This window comes from Notothenia rossii (assembly GCF_949606895.1).
Source record: "Notothenia rossii genome assembly, chromosome: 11".
Lineage (NCBI taxonomy): Eukaryota > Metazoa > Chordata > Actinopteri > Perciformes > Nototheniidae > Notothenia > Notothenia rossii.
The window spans coordinates 32356435-32373126 of record NC_136910.1 but is presented as its reverse complement, the minus strand read 5'-3'; the positions used below and the strand labels follow the sequence as shown (position 1 = coordinate 32373126).

The 16692-nt window shown below is 41.4% G+C and overlaps 1 protein-coding gene across 2 annotated transcripts in view; it reads right to left on the bottom strand.

The window, feature by feature from the left end:
* The window catches only part of LOC307025778 (uncharacterized protein), a 30225-nt gene extending 14773 nt beyond the window's left edge, over nt 1-15452 (bottom strand). Inside the window, exon 1 of one of the 2 annotated variants that reach the window (XM_079660650.1) lies at nt 14907-15452. The gene's annotated coding sequence lies outside the window, so the exon portion shown is untranslated. The remainder of the gene's footprint in view (nt 1-14906) is intronic. The other variant, XM_079660647.1, reaches the window with a different exon arrangement.
* Between the last annotated feature and the right edge of the window lie 1240 nt (nt 15453-16692).

Below are 16692 nucleotides of genomic sequence, written 5' to 3'. Positions count from 1 at the left end.
CAGGTCATGTGACCAAATCACTCAAAATAAGGTATGCATCAAATAACTACACTGGCTGCATAGGATACACCTATTTTTATTGCATTTGAATACTTTTAACATTTTTATATTAATATTTTTGATGGAAATATTAGCATATTTCTTCAATAACTTCTAGGTCATGTGACCTAATGACTCAAAATCAGTGCTGGATCAAATAACTAAACTTGCTGCATATGACACACGTCTTTTTGTTGCATTTGAATACTATAAATATTTTTATATTAATATTTGTATGGGGAAATGAGCATATTGCTTGTAATTGGGATTAAGTCAACATCTGTTTTTAAACATAAAATAGTTTGATTGTGTTGAATTGAAACCCAAAAAGGCAGCGGGTCCACCAGACCCACGAACACTGGCTGAATAACAAAAATATGAACACCACACAAGGGTTAAATAGAGGAAGTACTAGAATCCAATCTAAAGAGCTGTGTCTATTGTGTACAGACTAGTATTCAATTCAGAAAGTGATTTGAAGACATTCGGTCACATGACAGAGAAGCCATTGAAAAAAGAAACTGAATATTCTATAAAATATTAATATTAAATAGAGGAAGTACTAGAATCCAATATAAAGAGGTGTGTCAATAGAGTGGTGCAGGGATGACATATTTTTGTAGGCCAACCCGGAAATAAACTGCGCTCGACAAACAAGCAAAGGGATTTCTCCATAGGATTTTGGAAAATAGCTCGAAATATGGTCTCTTGAAAACGAAGCTGTTTCATAAATGCATGTTTTGTTCAGCCGAATAATATCCACATGTCTACCCTAATTTTTTAATAATAAATCTAATGGCCAGAAGCTAATGTTATGCTATGGAACAGCCGAGTACAGCAGGGTCGCACGTCTTCAACGTCACAGCAACTTAAGATCCATATTCAAACATACAGATTCAAAATTGTACAAGTTAAAGCGTTTGTTTTAAAGGTCCCATGTCATGGCCATTTCTACTGATCATAATTCCATTGTTGAGGTATACTAAAATAGATTTATATTGTGCAATTTTATAAACTCACATTGGTTTCTCATACAGCATCTCTGTATAGTATGTGTATTCACCATAGACTGTATATATAAATGGACGAAGGGTCCGTGACGTCACCCATAGGATTCTGAAGAGTTGCCGAGAAGCCCTTAGTAGGCGGAGTCGGCCACTAACGGCTCCACACTGACGTCAGAGTTCAACTCCCGCCTACTCCAGCCTCCACCAAATAAGGGCAAAGAGGCGGAGCCGAGGCGGGACCTGCTGCCACCGAGCTGAAAGTTCCAGAGCTAGCTGAAGCTACCAAGCTAAGCTAACATGCTCCCCATCTGCACACTGCCGTGGCATTTTACGTTTCTAAGGTAAGCGGACATGAAACTATTCAGCAAAACTATAAATAATAATCTAAGTTATTGAGTTTTTAGCATAATACTTCAGAATCTTAAAATCCCTTAACATTGGTATGCAATTGGGCTAAATTCAACACTGGAATCAAGCAAATATTAATATGTTTGCATGACATTAGTTATTTATATTTTGATATCACTTAATTATACGTTTAATACATTTAAGTCAAGCTAAGGTACATGTGATGGTAGCAAGTTAGTGCTCTTACCTGTGAGGCCTCCTCCAAAACAGAATAATAACCAGACTGTATCATTAAAACTAAGTACCAGTTCTAGATCCTTGACTTTAGACAAACAATTCAAAAGACAACATGTATTTAAAGACCAATCTTTATTTGAATGTGCCTCTTAACCTGATATATTAGTTATACAGTAATAGTATTGACAATCTAAAAACACTGAGTAACTCAACAGTCAACTTTATGTTTCTTATTGTCTAAAGCATTTATTATTTTCATTTTCCCCCTCTCATATTCAGTGTGGACGGATTGAGACAGCGTGGTGTCCAGAAAGCTGCAGAAACTTCAGGGAGAAACCTCTGTGTGATGGACGTCCTGTCTGTTTGTTTGGCCCGGAGAGGATTGAGGGTCTTTCCTCTGCGAGGAGGACTAGGCCTGATGGAGGAGCCCATGCTGGGCAAAGCTGATACCAACTGCACAGGCCTAGTCTGTCACTTTATTTGACTAAATGTGTTTACTTATACATTTAATAGGTTTACACCTTCTGTCCATATGTGCTTTTTATTTAAAACATGTTTGATTAACTTTTGGTTCACATTTCAATAAATTGTATTTGCACTCCTTTTGTCCATTATTCTTACTGAAAATGTTAGATTAGATTACACATTCGCATCTTACTGAAGATTGGCCCCATTTATTTGTGACATTGTAAACTCTGCGGTACAAGGCACAATTGATGTGAAGCTCATAAAGCGAGGCAAATAGAAATAATCAGCTGATGGAGTGTAGATGTGGAAATAGGTGCATTCTATCAGCTGACTGATTTTACAATAAAAGTAGTTTCTTAGTGTACTGGTCTTAAAATCTCATAGCATCAGCTTTTAATTTTCCTCTTGGATGTTCTTCTTGACCCTCAGAGAAGGAGAAAATGTTGTGTCTTTCAGGCATGTCCTTTCCTAACAAAAATTACAGGAAACATAAAACATATTATTGCAGAACAAGTGTGTTATTTATGAAAGTGCTGTGTTTGTGTGTTTAGGGGCTGAAGATATAATTATTTTGTAATTGTAATGTTTTTTTTTTTATTTCAACACTGAGCTACAAAGACAATCAGATTATGAATGAACAGTATGAAGTTCATCAACATTGAAATGTATGTTATTATCAAAATAATATTTAACTGTTATCGAAATGTAGTGCAACTGTAGAAGCTTGCTCTGTTTTCTCACTGAAAGAATAACTTTTACCACGTTTTTTACAGACAATATTGAGAGATAAATAGTAGCAGTTATCACTATGTTTTAAATATCTTTGCCTTTAATACATTAAATTAGAAAGCTGACAAAATCATATTGCTTGTTAACATCTAAATGTAACTTTTTGCATGGAAAAACCCCATCAACTTCACTGATGTGTAGGTGATCTAGTATTGTTTAATGGAATGTATATCAGTGTATTAAAGTCAATACTTCATTCATTTAAACCAATATCTTTCTTTGTACAGTATGCAAAAAAGAGTCTTTGTACCTGAGCTGAAGTTCACTGCTGTGAGGAGTCCAGTTCTGTCTCTCACTCTCTGGTCCAGCCTGTCTGCATCACCTGGACACCTTAAACAAACAGATATATGTAAAGTACTATGTGTACAAACAATATAACTGATTCTCTTCTGTTGAACATGTTGGATTGTGTATTGTCCGAGTCAGGGTCCTTTTTATTTTACTGTAACTTTGGAAGTTGTGTTACCAATGCTTACTGTTTATTTGATACCCATTTGGTAAAGCAATTAATAAAAACAACAAGGTTTGGGTTCGTTCTTCAGATGACTGACGTTAACGTGTAAGCTCAATAATGAACTCCAGATCAACCAACCATATTGTAATATCTAAGTAATCATCTTGAAATATGACATTAATAATTGTAATATACACACATCTTATTGTGAGGTTGATTTCACATACACTACTTCGACATTAGCTTGTCTACATACTTGAGCACAGCCAATTTAAATTAACCTTAGCGATGCATACAGTTCCTACCTACATAATAAAAATATCTCTTAGTTACAAGGATGACCTTATTTTATCAACCTCAAACGGAAGCCTTTTGTTGTACAGTATTATCCCACTTAACGCTTAACACTTGTCTATTTCGTTTTAACCTTTATAAATATAGTCTATGATTTTAACTTGGAGGCTACTATTAGCATCGTTAGTACCGATGTAGCTACCACTCGCTTACACGCTAACCCAAGCCTTAACATTCATTACGTAGCTGATTAAAATCATTAACACATAAATAAAGTACTCAAATTTCACTTACCGCAAAACCGCATTAATGCACCGTCTGTTTTAACCGCAGAGCGAGTCAGAATAGTCCGATATATAAGCATGAAGAACAAACAACCACGGTCAGATCAAGTTGTGTTCCCTGGATGAACTGAGCATGCAGAGTCCCTGTAGCTAGCTTCACGGAGCAGCTAGCAGAGAGAACAACCCCGCGAATGACCCCCCATGACGCCAACCCTGTGTGGTAGTTATACGTAGTTTGTTTTAAATTATTATTGATCACATTATATAGTACATGTTGAATTATGAAATGTAATATATGAATTTTTTCATTTAATACTCTTATACTAATCACCTCCTGTATTCCCGTGATTAAATGGACATGCGCAATAAAACGTGTCACTTCCGGTTGAAGCAAAGCCGATGGTGTATGTGTGTATTTATTCTTCTGTCACGTTAAATTATGTTCACGGTATTCTTGCCCGAAGATCATGGCATCGTTAACAGGTTATGGGCCCAGGAGGGACCATGGAAGCCGGTGGAACCATTTGTGTTTCGACGGAGATGAGAAGAACGAGTTATGGGAGACAACATTTTTCGGTCACCTGCGACTGCTAGGATTGAAGGCTGCCATCCTAGAGGAGCCAGGTGAAGATGATGAGGCTGAAGATCAGAAAAACGAAGAAGCCTATGCGGAATTGATCCAGGTACTGGACGATAAAAGCCTTTCACTGATCCTGAGAGAAGCAGCGGACAACGGAAGAAAAGCGTTAGAAATATTGAGGGACCACTATACTGGGAAAGGGAAACCACGGGTGATCAGCCTCTACACTCAACTAACGTCGCTGCAGAAAGCCGCTAATGAGAGCGTCAGTGACTATATTATTTGTGCCGAAACGGCAATTACAGCACTGAGAAATGCTGAAGAGACTCTTAGCGACGGGCTGCTGATAGCCATGATTTTGAAGGGACTGCCAATCTGTTTTAGGCCGTTTGCCATCCACATTACACAAGGGGATGAGAAGCTAACTTTTGGTGAGTTCAAAACAAAGTTGAGGAGCTATGAAAGCACAGAAAAATACAATGCCAACTTGAGTGAGGAATCTGATAATATTATGAAAGCGAGTGGCTGGGTAAAGTGGAGAGATGGCCCCGATATCACCTACTACAACTGCGGTCAGAAAGGGCACCGGGCTCGTGAGTGTCGAAGTGCGAGTAGCAGCAACAGCAAAGACCAGAGACAGTGGTGCAGTTTTTGCAAAAACTCCACACATATAGATGCTGCAGACGCAAAAAGAGAGACAATGCTTAACAAGCAACTGACATTGAGGACAACTCATTTGTTTTTAAAGTACGTGACAGTCCAGTAACCGGAGTTACACATAAAGGGCTGATGGTCGACACCGGAGCAACGTCACACATAATAATGAACATCGACAAGTTTAAAAGGTTCGATGAGACTTTTCAACCGAAAGACCACTTTGTTGAATTGGCTGACGGGACAAGAACAAGTGGTGTCGCTTTGAAGAAAGGAGAGGTGTAGGTCTGCCTGTAAGACACGGAGGGACGACGAAGGACGACGAGTGACAACGACGCTGAAGGACGCGCTCTACATACCGTCTTATCCACAAGACATTTTCTCTGTTAAAGCAGCGACAGCCAACGGAGCATTAGTGAACTTTCGTCAGGGTTGTAACCAGCTGATTCACCAGAGAGGTAAAATATTTGACATCAAGGAATATGATAGACTTTATTTTTTAAACACTGTGGACTGTGAAGCTGAGGACGATGCATGTTATGGATGTTATGACATTCAAACATGGCACGAAATACTTGGTCACTGTAACTATGATGATGTGTCTGGAAAAAGTCACTGAGGGGATGAAAATTAAGGGTGGGATTGATAAATCTAACCTTAACTGTGAAGTGTGAGGTAAATTTGCTCAGAGTAGGAACAGACAACCAGATGCAAGAGCTAAAGCAGCGCTTAATCTTGTGCACACTGATTTAGCAGGTCCTATTGAGCCAGAGGCTAAGGAGGGATTCAGATACACATTGGCTTTTACAGATGACTTTTCAGGGGCAGTATTTGTGTATTTCCTAAAAGCTAAAAGTCATACTTTCAAAGCCACTGAGAAATTCATTGCTGATGTCGCACCTTACGGTAAAATCAAATGTATAAGGTCTGATAACGGTACAGAATTCAACGGGACAAACTTTAAATCGGTCCTTAGACAACGTGCAATACGACATGAAACTTCAGCACCTTACTCACTCCATCAAAATGGGACAGCTGAGAGAAACTGGAGAACACTTTTTGAAATGGCAAGATGCATGCTTCTTGAGAGCAATTTACCAAAGAAGCTATGGACATATGCCGTCATGACTGCAGCTGTAATACGTAACAGATGTTACAACAGACGTGTAGGACAGACGCCTTATTACATACTGACAGGACGTAAGCCTAACCTTTCGAAAATGAATGTATTTGGACCTGTATGCTATGCATACAAGCAGGAAAATAAAAAGTTAGACTCAAGGTTTGAGAAGGGTATTTTTGTAGGGTATGATAAAAACAGCCCAGCATACCTAGTCTACAACCCAGACACAGGTAGTGTTCGAAAACACAGGCAAGTGAAGTTTGTCACAAAAAGTGTAGTTGAGCGACATACACAGACTGATTTGGAGGCAAGTGATGACGATTTCTATGTGAAAAGGTTTGTATCCACCAAGCCAGAAACCCAGGGGACTGACTCGTGTCCAAAAGAGACACAGGAGGCTCGAACTGAGACAGATGACACAAACACTCAGACAGGAAAGGGAGCAGAAGGTCAAAATAGATGCTATCCCCAAAGAGAAAGGAAGAGACCTCAGTATTTAGAGGACTACGCATGTAAAGTACAGTGTGACGACCAGAAGTATGTAAATATTGACTACTGCTACAGAGTAATGTGAAATGTACCAAACACCTTTAAAGGGCACAATTAATCAGGAGCTATGTTTTAAACAACAAGATGAAAAACTGAAACTTGTTGCATACTGTGATGCGGATTGGGCAACAGACCAAAATGACAGACGGAGTATAACAGGGTACTGTTTTAGTCTAACTAGCAATGGGCCTGTTATTTCTTGGAGATCAAAGAAACAGCAAACAGTAGCTTTGTCGACATGTGAGGGAGAGCACATGGCACTGGCTGCCACAGCACAAGAGAGTTTGTATCTTGTGCAGCTAATAAAGAGCATGGACAGTGAGGGTCAATATACTCCTGTGAAAATCTTTGAAGATAACCAGGGTGCAATTGCTCTATCCAAGAACCCAGTTAGTAGAGCGGATAACCATGAAATTGTGCACTTTTTGAAAGAAACATGAAACTTCTACCATAGTTAGTTTATACCATGAGGTTTATTTTCAGATGTGGAGGGAAGTCAGATTTGACCTCTGAGGCCCGGGAGAGGTCAAATCCAAGATGGCCACCAATAATACTCAAAAATGCCTCACTTTGGAACCAAACACTGTAGAAAAACACTTAAGGTGTCATTAGCCACACATTTTAGGGTGACCATTCTGTTGGTGATACCTTTGAGACCAATGGAATTCAAGAAAATGCATTTAGATCAATGTGGAGGTCAAATAATGCAAACATAGGGTGGTGAACGATGCAAAAAGGTAGTTTATTTTCAAAATAATAACAGTAATGATAAGGTTAATAATGATGTCAATAACAATAATAACAATGCCAATAACAACAGTCATTGAAATAATAAGTAATTTTTTAACTGATTTATTATTTAACTTTTTAATCATCATCAAGGGACGGAGAAGTGGTTAACAACACCACAGTCCTTTCATGTCAGGATCACATATTGGTAGTGATCAAAAATCTTAACAGTCCCCAGAACAAAAGCAGAGATCTGTACACTTAAGTGCAGCTTTGACACATGAGCACCGTCCAGTGCACCCTTTCTGACAGTTACAGCGGATCAGCTCATGGCAAGACTTTGCTGCTTCAGGGAGAGTTGTCCAGAGTGGCTGCCACCCAGTGGTTTCTTTTGTCCAGCCCCAATCAAATGGCTCTGGCATCTCTGGGTCCAGGACCAGTGACTGGTTCCAAACGTTAGCCTGAAAGCAAGTACGCTTGATGTGCTGTTTGAGGGCAGCCTGGGTTGGAGGGATGTTTTCTAAACTCCTGGACTTCTGGGAGTAAAGCTGTTTCCTGGCATCATTCACTTCCATGCACTCACTCGTTCGGTCATACATGAGCACCACAAATCTTTCCAGCAGTAACATGGAATCTTCACTGACCTCACTTGGCATGCACAGGAGTTCCTGGAAAGCATCACTGACCTCTGGGAAAGACTTCCATCTCTCCCAGGCAATCTTCTTTCCACGGCCAGCAAATGCAGACACGGTGTCACATCCAGTGAAAGCGTGAAAGACAGGGAGAGTCAGGCATTGGATAGGAGTCATTGTGGCAACCATTTCATGAATAGCGATAAACCGGAAACTCGACCCAACACCAAAGGAAACCCACAGTTAATCGGGAGCTATTTTGCTAAAACAAGCCACTGCCAACACCACCACATCTGTATCAACGGTACGTATGGTCACCTTCTTACAACCTTTATGCACAGCGTCTGCCACATGCAGAAGTAGCCGGGTGTCTGCCTCTTCTTGTGAACATGGGGCAAGGCAGGTCACACATGAATCGGCAGGAGAGCAGAGGACTCCAGTTCCATCTGTTGCATACAGTTCCTTGCCCTGTGCTACTGGCAGACTTACGGCTTCTCGGGCCAGGAAGGAAAATAACTGTTTTGTTTTCATCACATCGAAGGAAGTCTTTCCAGTTCTTGGGCATCACAGTAAGGGGAGCCACCCTTTTCCTCTTGCCATTTCCCCTCTTCTGTCTTGTTGAAGCTTTCAGGCTGGCAGATAGGTATACATCCCAGACAAGGTCAACACGGATGCTTACCTCTAGTTGAGCAGAGATGTATGGTATGAACACTGTTTCTCCATACTCTTGAAATGTTCTTGATAACTTTGGATTCAGCATTTGAACCACAGCTGCACCATCTAGAATTACTGCATCAGTCTTAGGAACACTCTTGATTTCAAGCAGATTTGACTCCAGGCAGCGAAGCAGATCTGCTTTAACCCCGAACCGAAGTTTTCCTCCACTTGACAGAGCTGGAGGTGCTGCCTGGTTTTCGTGGGAAAAGAAGTGGTTGATGTCTCCATCTCGTGTTTGACATGAGATGTACAGCCTTGAAAAAAGACCACAGTCACTCTTCAGTGCAGCGAGTTGTGCTTTCTCTTTTGATTTGACCTTCACAGGTGGTCTGCTGAATAGTGGCAACTTTTTTTTTGGAAGAGGGTGTGTGATAGGTGTTGTACACCTTTCCAGCCTTTGGGTCACAAACTCGGTGTACTGCTCCTCACCAATGGTATAAATCCTTCTTACAGTATCAGCAACTTGGGTATCAACGATGTCTCTTGTGTCAATGACTAAAAGATCTTGGCTGTGTTCTAGAAATGGATTCCCCATCTCTTCCAGCACCGTGACAAGTGCCTTAACCTCCTTCAGGAATGTGGCTTGCACTCCAGGTTGCTGGTCATGGTGTCTAGAGTCACTGGGTCCATGCTGTTGGTGTGTTGACTGTTCTTCAAACTCTTTAGTGATCCTGGCGATTTCTGGTCCTGCTACCATCCAGCGTCTGAGTGCTTCTGGATTGCCAGTCAGTTCGATAGCCCCACCAGAACCTTTGACCATGGCATTGTTCTGTTCATGGCACTGGTCAAGTGCCATGGCAGAGAACTGGTTGCTGGTTTTGTGCACCACGAAATGTCCAGACTTGAATTCTGCCAGGACATCTGGGTGTCTGTCCGCAAGAGTCATCATATCACGGATGTGTACGGGAAGCCATCTGCTGTAGTGTGTGTGATCCAGGGCGAACATCCAGGGCATGATCTGTGTTAGGGATTCCATGTACAGCTGGAAGTTGCCTTCACGAATGGACCTCATGTACCGCAAAACGAGAAGCTGCAATGACAGGGTCTTATGCCAGTAGTCAAAGTGAACACTAGCCTTTGCTTGTTGTATGCACCACTCCTCAAAAGATAGACTGTCAGGTGGCATGGCATCTGTATCATCAGATATGCAATTTTCATTGTATGCTCGTTGCAGTAGTGTATAGAGGCTTGCAGCTGTGACCTGGTGTGCATGGCGGGTCTTGGTGACATGTTTGGCATGTATGAAGGAATTTGCTGTTCCAGAACTTGCAATATCAGCCTGGACCAGAGCATTGGTCCAGCCACTGTCTTCTAGCCAGTCTCCCAGCAACTTCAACATAGCCATTTCGATGTGTAGACCACCAAACATGATCACAAAGTGATCTTCTCCATAAGTGTCTGGCCAGGTCCACTGTACTTGTTTAGCGAGAGCATACAGTGGTTGGTCAGCAGCAATGACAGGAATCTGACCAGGGTTCACATGTTGAATTGCTCTTTTTACGATTTCCATAGAGTGCCAAATCATTGCTACTGAATGTGCATTGTCAAGAAAGAGAGGTAATAATGCATTGATTGCTGCAGGAGGGATGACGGCATGGTGAACAAAGGCATGGTAGGCAGACCACGATATCATGCCATCAATGGCTGACGTTTCAACAGCTGTCTTGACTTTTCTGAGCCATGCATATTCATCCTCTGTGGCGGCTGTAGAAACTAGGAGGGTGGAGGGTCTCACAGGACCTTGTACAGGTGGCACACTAAATTCCTTTTTGTGGAGGGAAGCTGGTGGCACGACTGTGTATGATGTTGGCAGAGGTTTCACTGACTTGGTGGAAGAGCCATCTTGACTAATCACTAGTACACCACGATCAGTTCCGCTTTGTGTGTGTGAGGGATGCTGCATTAGTGAGATTCCAGTGCCGTGGAAGGAATCTTTGGCTGTTGCAGAACTTGGGTTATGGTCTATATTGTCCACAGCTCCTGTTGTGAACAGTCCATTACGCAACTTTGGTGGGCACACAACATCTTCCATCCTAAATTGCTGGCAGACACCATTGGCAATGTTTGATGTGACTTGCAGCAGCCTGTCATAGGAAACACACAATCCCAGGTTGAACAGTGTGTCAACTAACCCCCTACTTCGTGTAAATGCATGGATCTTGAGGGACAGATATAGAGGGAGTGGAGTTTCTCGGGTGTGCCTTGTACGTGCTGAGCTTGGTGAATCCATGTTCCGTGCCTGCTTCTTACTGTTAAAGACCATCAATTGGGAGATTGTTAGGGCAGGTTTTGTGGTGGTCTGATGCTTAATGTTTGTACCATCAAGTACCATGTTGACGAGAGCCAAGAGAGATGGTGGCACAGCCCTCTGCTGGCAGTTTTCTTGGAATGATCCGTCAAAAGAGAAAGACAAACCAAAGATTTCTTTGCGCACTACTTGTGCTGCTCGCAATAAGTGCATGGCATCACTGTCAGTTTGACAGGCTATCATGAGAGCTGGTCCAATGTCATTCTCAAAACTCAGAAGTGTGTCTCTTCCTTGTGAATGTGCCCTCAGATGTGGAAGCTCAGAAAGCAGTCGTTCTTTCAGTCTGGTGGTGTGAATCCGTTTATCTACAGTCAGACCAAGTTGTTCCAGCCTGGTCTTGTACAACTGAGCGATGTCAGTCAATTTCAAGACAGGGGAAGTGTTCTCATCACTGTTCTTGTCTTCCAGATATGCCACTAACTGTGCAAAGGCTATGCCATGTAGGCAAGTATCATCTCCATCATTGTGTTTAGATGCAGCCTGCCTGGCTTTGTTGTACAATGAAGACAGACAGCGATGATGGTACTTGGCCTCAATGGCAATCATGTCACCCTCTGCGAGCTTGGCCAACAGAGCAGTGTCCTCAAGCTCAAGGGCACACTTCCTCACATTTCTGTCAATGTTGTAGGTTGATGCATTATGCAAACCTGAGGAACCTGCAGCAGGCTCATTGCAAAAGAAGCAAGTAGGTTCTGTGGACTGTGAATGGCTGTGGGCAGATCGCGTGTGTACAGATGAGGTACTTTGTTGTTGTGCTGTAGTTAATTTCCCCCGACTTAGCTCATCATATGCTTTTTTGTTGAATTTTAGCCGACATCTCTTGTGCCACTCTGCCTTGTGTCTCTTCAAAGTGGATTCTATGCCATCTCCATCATCTAATCGCTCCAGGTTGAGGTCCATTGGCATATGCTGAAGGGTATGGAACCGGAGAAGGTCTTCTGTGAGGGATACATAGCCACTACCAACAGACTGTTTATATTTGTTTCTGAGAGGACACTGTAAAGGTTCATCTGTTTTGACTTGACAGAGGACACAAATGTCCCAGTTAGTGCTGGGGGGTGGCTTGGATTGCTTGGATAACGAGGGCTGGGTAGGGACCATCAAGCTGTGACGCTTTGACATGGTGAGGGTTAAAATTCCAGCAAGACGTGGGAATCTGAAAAGATAACAATTTAACATTGTATTAAACACTGTTGTCATTGTGTCATTCGGTTTTTGTAGGGTTAGGTTAAACCAAATGACACTTAATGACAATGATATGACATATATGTGTCATATATATATGACATTGACATAATGTTTATGACATGTTCGTGACATGTCCGTGACTGTGTTTTGTTACTGTTATGACAGGTAAAATGTTACCCAAATTTGACATAATAACCAAGTTGACATCTCTAGAAAATACTCTGTTCAATCATTAAACTACTCAGCTCAAACAGAAATGTTCCAGACTGTCTTCTACTTAAGCTAGGATAATTATTTTGATCACGCTAGCTAGCTAGCTAGCTAGCTAGGAGTTTTCCTTGCTAGCTAGCAAGGAAAACTCCTTCCTGGCTACAGTCAAATTCAATACATTCGCATTCAAAGGCATATATTAATATTAATATTGTTTTTAATAATATTGTTTGTTCATAGTCAATCTTTTTACCTGTTAGAAATGTCAGAAGTGTCAGAAGGGGCATTTCTGAATACTTCTCACCATGTTGTCTAGCAACAACCCCTCGAATAAGTAGGCTACTGAAGCTTTAGAGCAGGGGGTTTTCAACCAGTGGTCCGCGGTGGTATTGCAGGTAGTCTGTGGAAATGGTCTAGGGGGGTCAACTGCTGATAAATCTGTGCTGAGAATGCATACAAATATCCACACACCCCATGAAATAATAACTTATAACTAAATAATACTGAGACTACAAAGAAATCAATTGAAGAATGTTCTTGGGTACATAAAAAATAAATATTTTGATATATTTTTACCTTGACTTTAACATAAATGCATTTTCTTGAATTATATTGGTCTCAAATGTATCACCAACAGAATGGGCACCCTAACATTTGTGGGAAATGACACCTTAAGTGTTTTTCTACAGTGTTCGGTTCCAAAGTGAGTCAGTTTTGAATATTATTGGTGGCCATCCCCGATTTGACCTCTCCCGGGCCTCAGAGGTCAAATTTGACTTCCCTCCACATCTAAAAATAAACCTCATGATATAAACTAACTATGGTAGAAGTTTCATGTTTCTTTCAAAAAGTGCACAATTTCCCTTGATTTGAGGGCTTAACCGCTGTACTAAGTATGTCGTCAATGATGTAAACATGTGGATATCAAGTATAATTTAGTTCAAACTGTACTGAGTGATAACATGATAACCATTGACTATTGCCCTACAGCTGATATGGTTGCTGATAGTTTCACTAAGCCTGCAACAAAGGTCAAAAGTGAGACATTTGTAAAGTATTTGTTTGGAATGTAAATAAGCCCAGAAATAAAAAAAAACACTGTTATTATTATTATATTATTATTAATAATATTATTATAGTGTATAAGGTGTTTACATTTGAATTCATGTTGAGAATTTGTGCAGTATAAGAGTAAGTGGGGGTGTTGAATTATGAAATGTAATATATGAATTTGTTTATTTAATACTCTTATACTAATCACTTCGTGTATTTCCGTGATAAAAGAAAAGGGACATGCACAATAAAACGTGTCACTTCCGGTTGAAGCAAAGCCGATGGTGTATGTGTGTATTTATTCCTCTGTCACGTTAAACTATGTTCACGGTATTCCTGCCCTAAGATCGTGGCATCGTTAACAGTACATATTTCTTAATTTAAGCTCCAGTATATATTAATATGTTTGGTGTGTTTTTTAGGTATATTTGTTATTGACCGAGTAAACGCTTTTATTTTGAAGGCAGTTTTTACAGGCCTCTACCGTAATGCATAGGATATTCGCGCACCGCAATACAACGTGCGGGCTGGCTTGACTGTGTTTTCCGAAGTGGGGACTGGCTTGACCACAGCCTGTGTTTACCCAGTGTTTCCTGACATGAAACGTTTTATTTCACCTTGCTATGTGTTTTTAACGTATATTAAAAAACGGGGACATTTCCGGGGACAGTTTCAACCGGGGACAGGCCAATACAAACGGGGACTGTCCCCGGAAAACGCGGACGTCTGGTCACCCTACGATACATGTAACGGCCCGTCCACACTATAGCTTCAAAAAAAGCTTTGAGCTGGGCGTGTCTGAAAATTGGGGATTTTATTCGAGGACCGCGACCAACAACCAATCACATGAATGTCCCGCCCCCGGCATACAGAGCAAAAACACCCTGGGATTTTATGCGAGCAATATATATATATATATATATATATAAACTCCAGGAAAGCTCCGCTTTGCTACCCACAATTCAGTTCGGCAAAAAGCGAGGCAACGTGACGTCACCCCATTCAAAGTGAATGGGCAGACGCGTTGGGAACCGTTTTTGAAGCTGTCGAAGCTGTAATGTGGACGGGCCGTAAGGCATCTGCTGACATTGGAGTTGATATATGGAAACGCTAGCAACTTAGTTAGCCCAGTTAGCACTGTGTCAATGGCTTAGCAGCCCCAAAAACGTTTACCCATTTAAACAGTCGTGGTAGATTGTTTGTTTTAAACCTCATAAATACACAAACAACAATGCGTACTTACAGGTTGAGTACCCGAATCTCCCGCTGGTCCAAACAAAGTAGGAACAGCATCGTCCTTCAGTGTCCTACGCTGTGCATATCCGGCATGAATCACTGCAATGTTTGCGAAGCTTTGGTCCGTGAAATGCCGCGCACACAGTACAATACCGGATCGAACATCTGAAGGAACAGTGCTAACAAGAAATGTCAACCACTGACTTCGTCGTGGTTGTGCCCTCGGAAAGGCATACATTGAAGATTTCCCCTCACAAGACAGGAAACAGACCCTCGTTGGCATGACTGGATACAGTTTTGAACTGAACCTGAGCTTCCAACAGTAGGCCTGTTTGAGACAAGCGAGACCTGCGCAGACCTGCGCAGTTGCGATCAACGTCTTGCTAGTGCGTTGCATGATGGTTAGTCATTTTGTCCGACTTGCTCTGGAGGCTAGCCTACATGAGACGTTGAAATCTCGCGGGACAAAGACGCCCGCAGCCTTGAGAGCGAGGCGCGGCGAGGCAGCGTAGTTCCTCTCCACGGGCAGCGGAAGTGAAATGCTTGATGGGAAACGACTCGCTGATATCTCGAGCTGTAAGCTCATTGGTGGCTTTTACCCCGTGCTGCTGATGAAGCTCTCCAATTCGCTCGGCAAAAGTTTGTTGTTGTTTTCTGCCAGTTTTACGTCGCCCCTTCCATTAACATTTTTCATCATTGTTCCACAATGTTTATCATGAAATTGATATCCATATATTTTATACTTGCACTGCTTACCGTTTTCATACTTTATATATCTTAGCATATTCATACACACTGTTCATACTGCTCACAGGCTGCTGTGTATATTCATACCCCTCACTGTTTATTCATCATTCAATTCATTCTATATTTTATTCTGTAGATTGTGTACATTACTTTTCACTTCACTGCTTGTTGCACTCTTGGTTGGAAGCTAAACTGCATTTCGTTGTCTCAGTACCTGTAATATGTGCAATAACAATAAAGTTTAATCTAATCTTGAGCAGGAACAAATGTATTTACTTAGTGCATATCTGACATTAACGATTAAGCACATGTCTGCATTCTTTATAAATGCAAACTGAGTCAAGCCGACTCCGGAGGTGGCGGTATGCACCTTAAAGTTGTTTGCAATCCGCCCCAAAAAAACGAGAGAAGAAGAAGAAGGCGAAGAAGAAGAAGGCGAAGAAGAAGATTTTTTGATTTTTAAAACAAAATTTTATTTCCATTTGTTTTAACTATACACCGAAACAAAAAAACAAAAAACATTTCACAAATCAAATAAATAAACAGATTTTCACGTCTACCAAATAAATGTCATTTGAAAACGTTTTACCCATTTCAAAACATCATCTTTTACACACCTTAAAAACAAAAAAAATCACCTACCCTTTAAAACTTCAATATTAGAGAGTCATTTTCCCCCAGTGAGCACAGAACCTGCCCAACAGCCCACACATCCAGAAACCCCTGTAGATGATTGATCAGCATATAGTATGCATGCTCCACCCTCAGACGCGCTGCCACCAGCCCCCTCAGACAGAGCACTGCATCCGTCCACCCTACTCCAGCAAGTTTGTTCTTCCTACTTTTCCAGATTGCTAATTTTGCATTAGCAAACAAGAAATTGATCAATAGTAGGATTTCCTTCTTTTTCAGGATGTATTTGGGGCCATGGACAAAAAGTGGTATGGAGAAAACCTCCCCGAACCCCTCCACCCACTCCTGTAACATTTTTTTAAGACCAGCCAACCGGGGACAGGACACCACTAAATGCTCCAATGTTTCTGCCA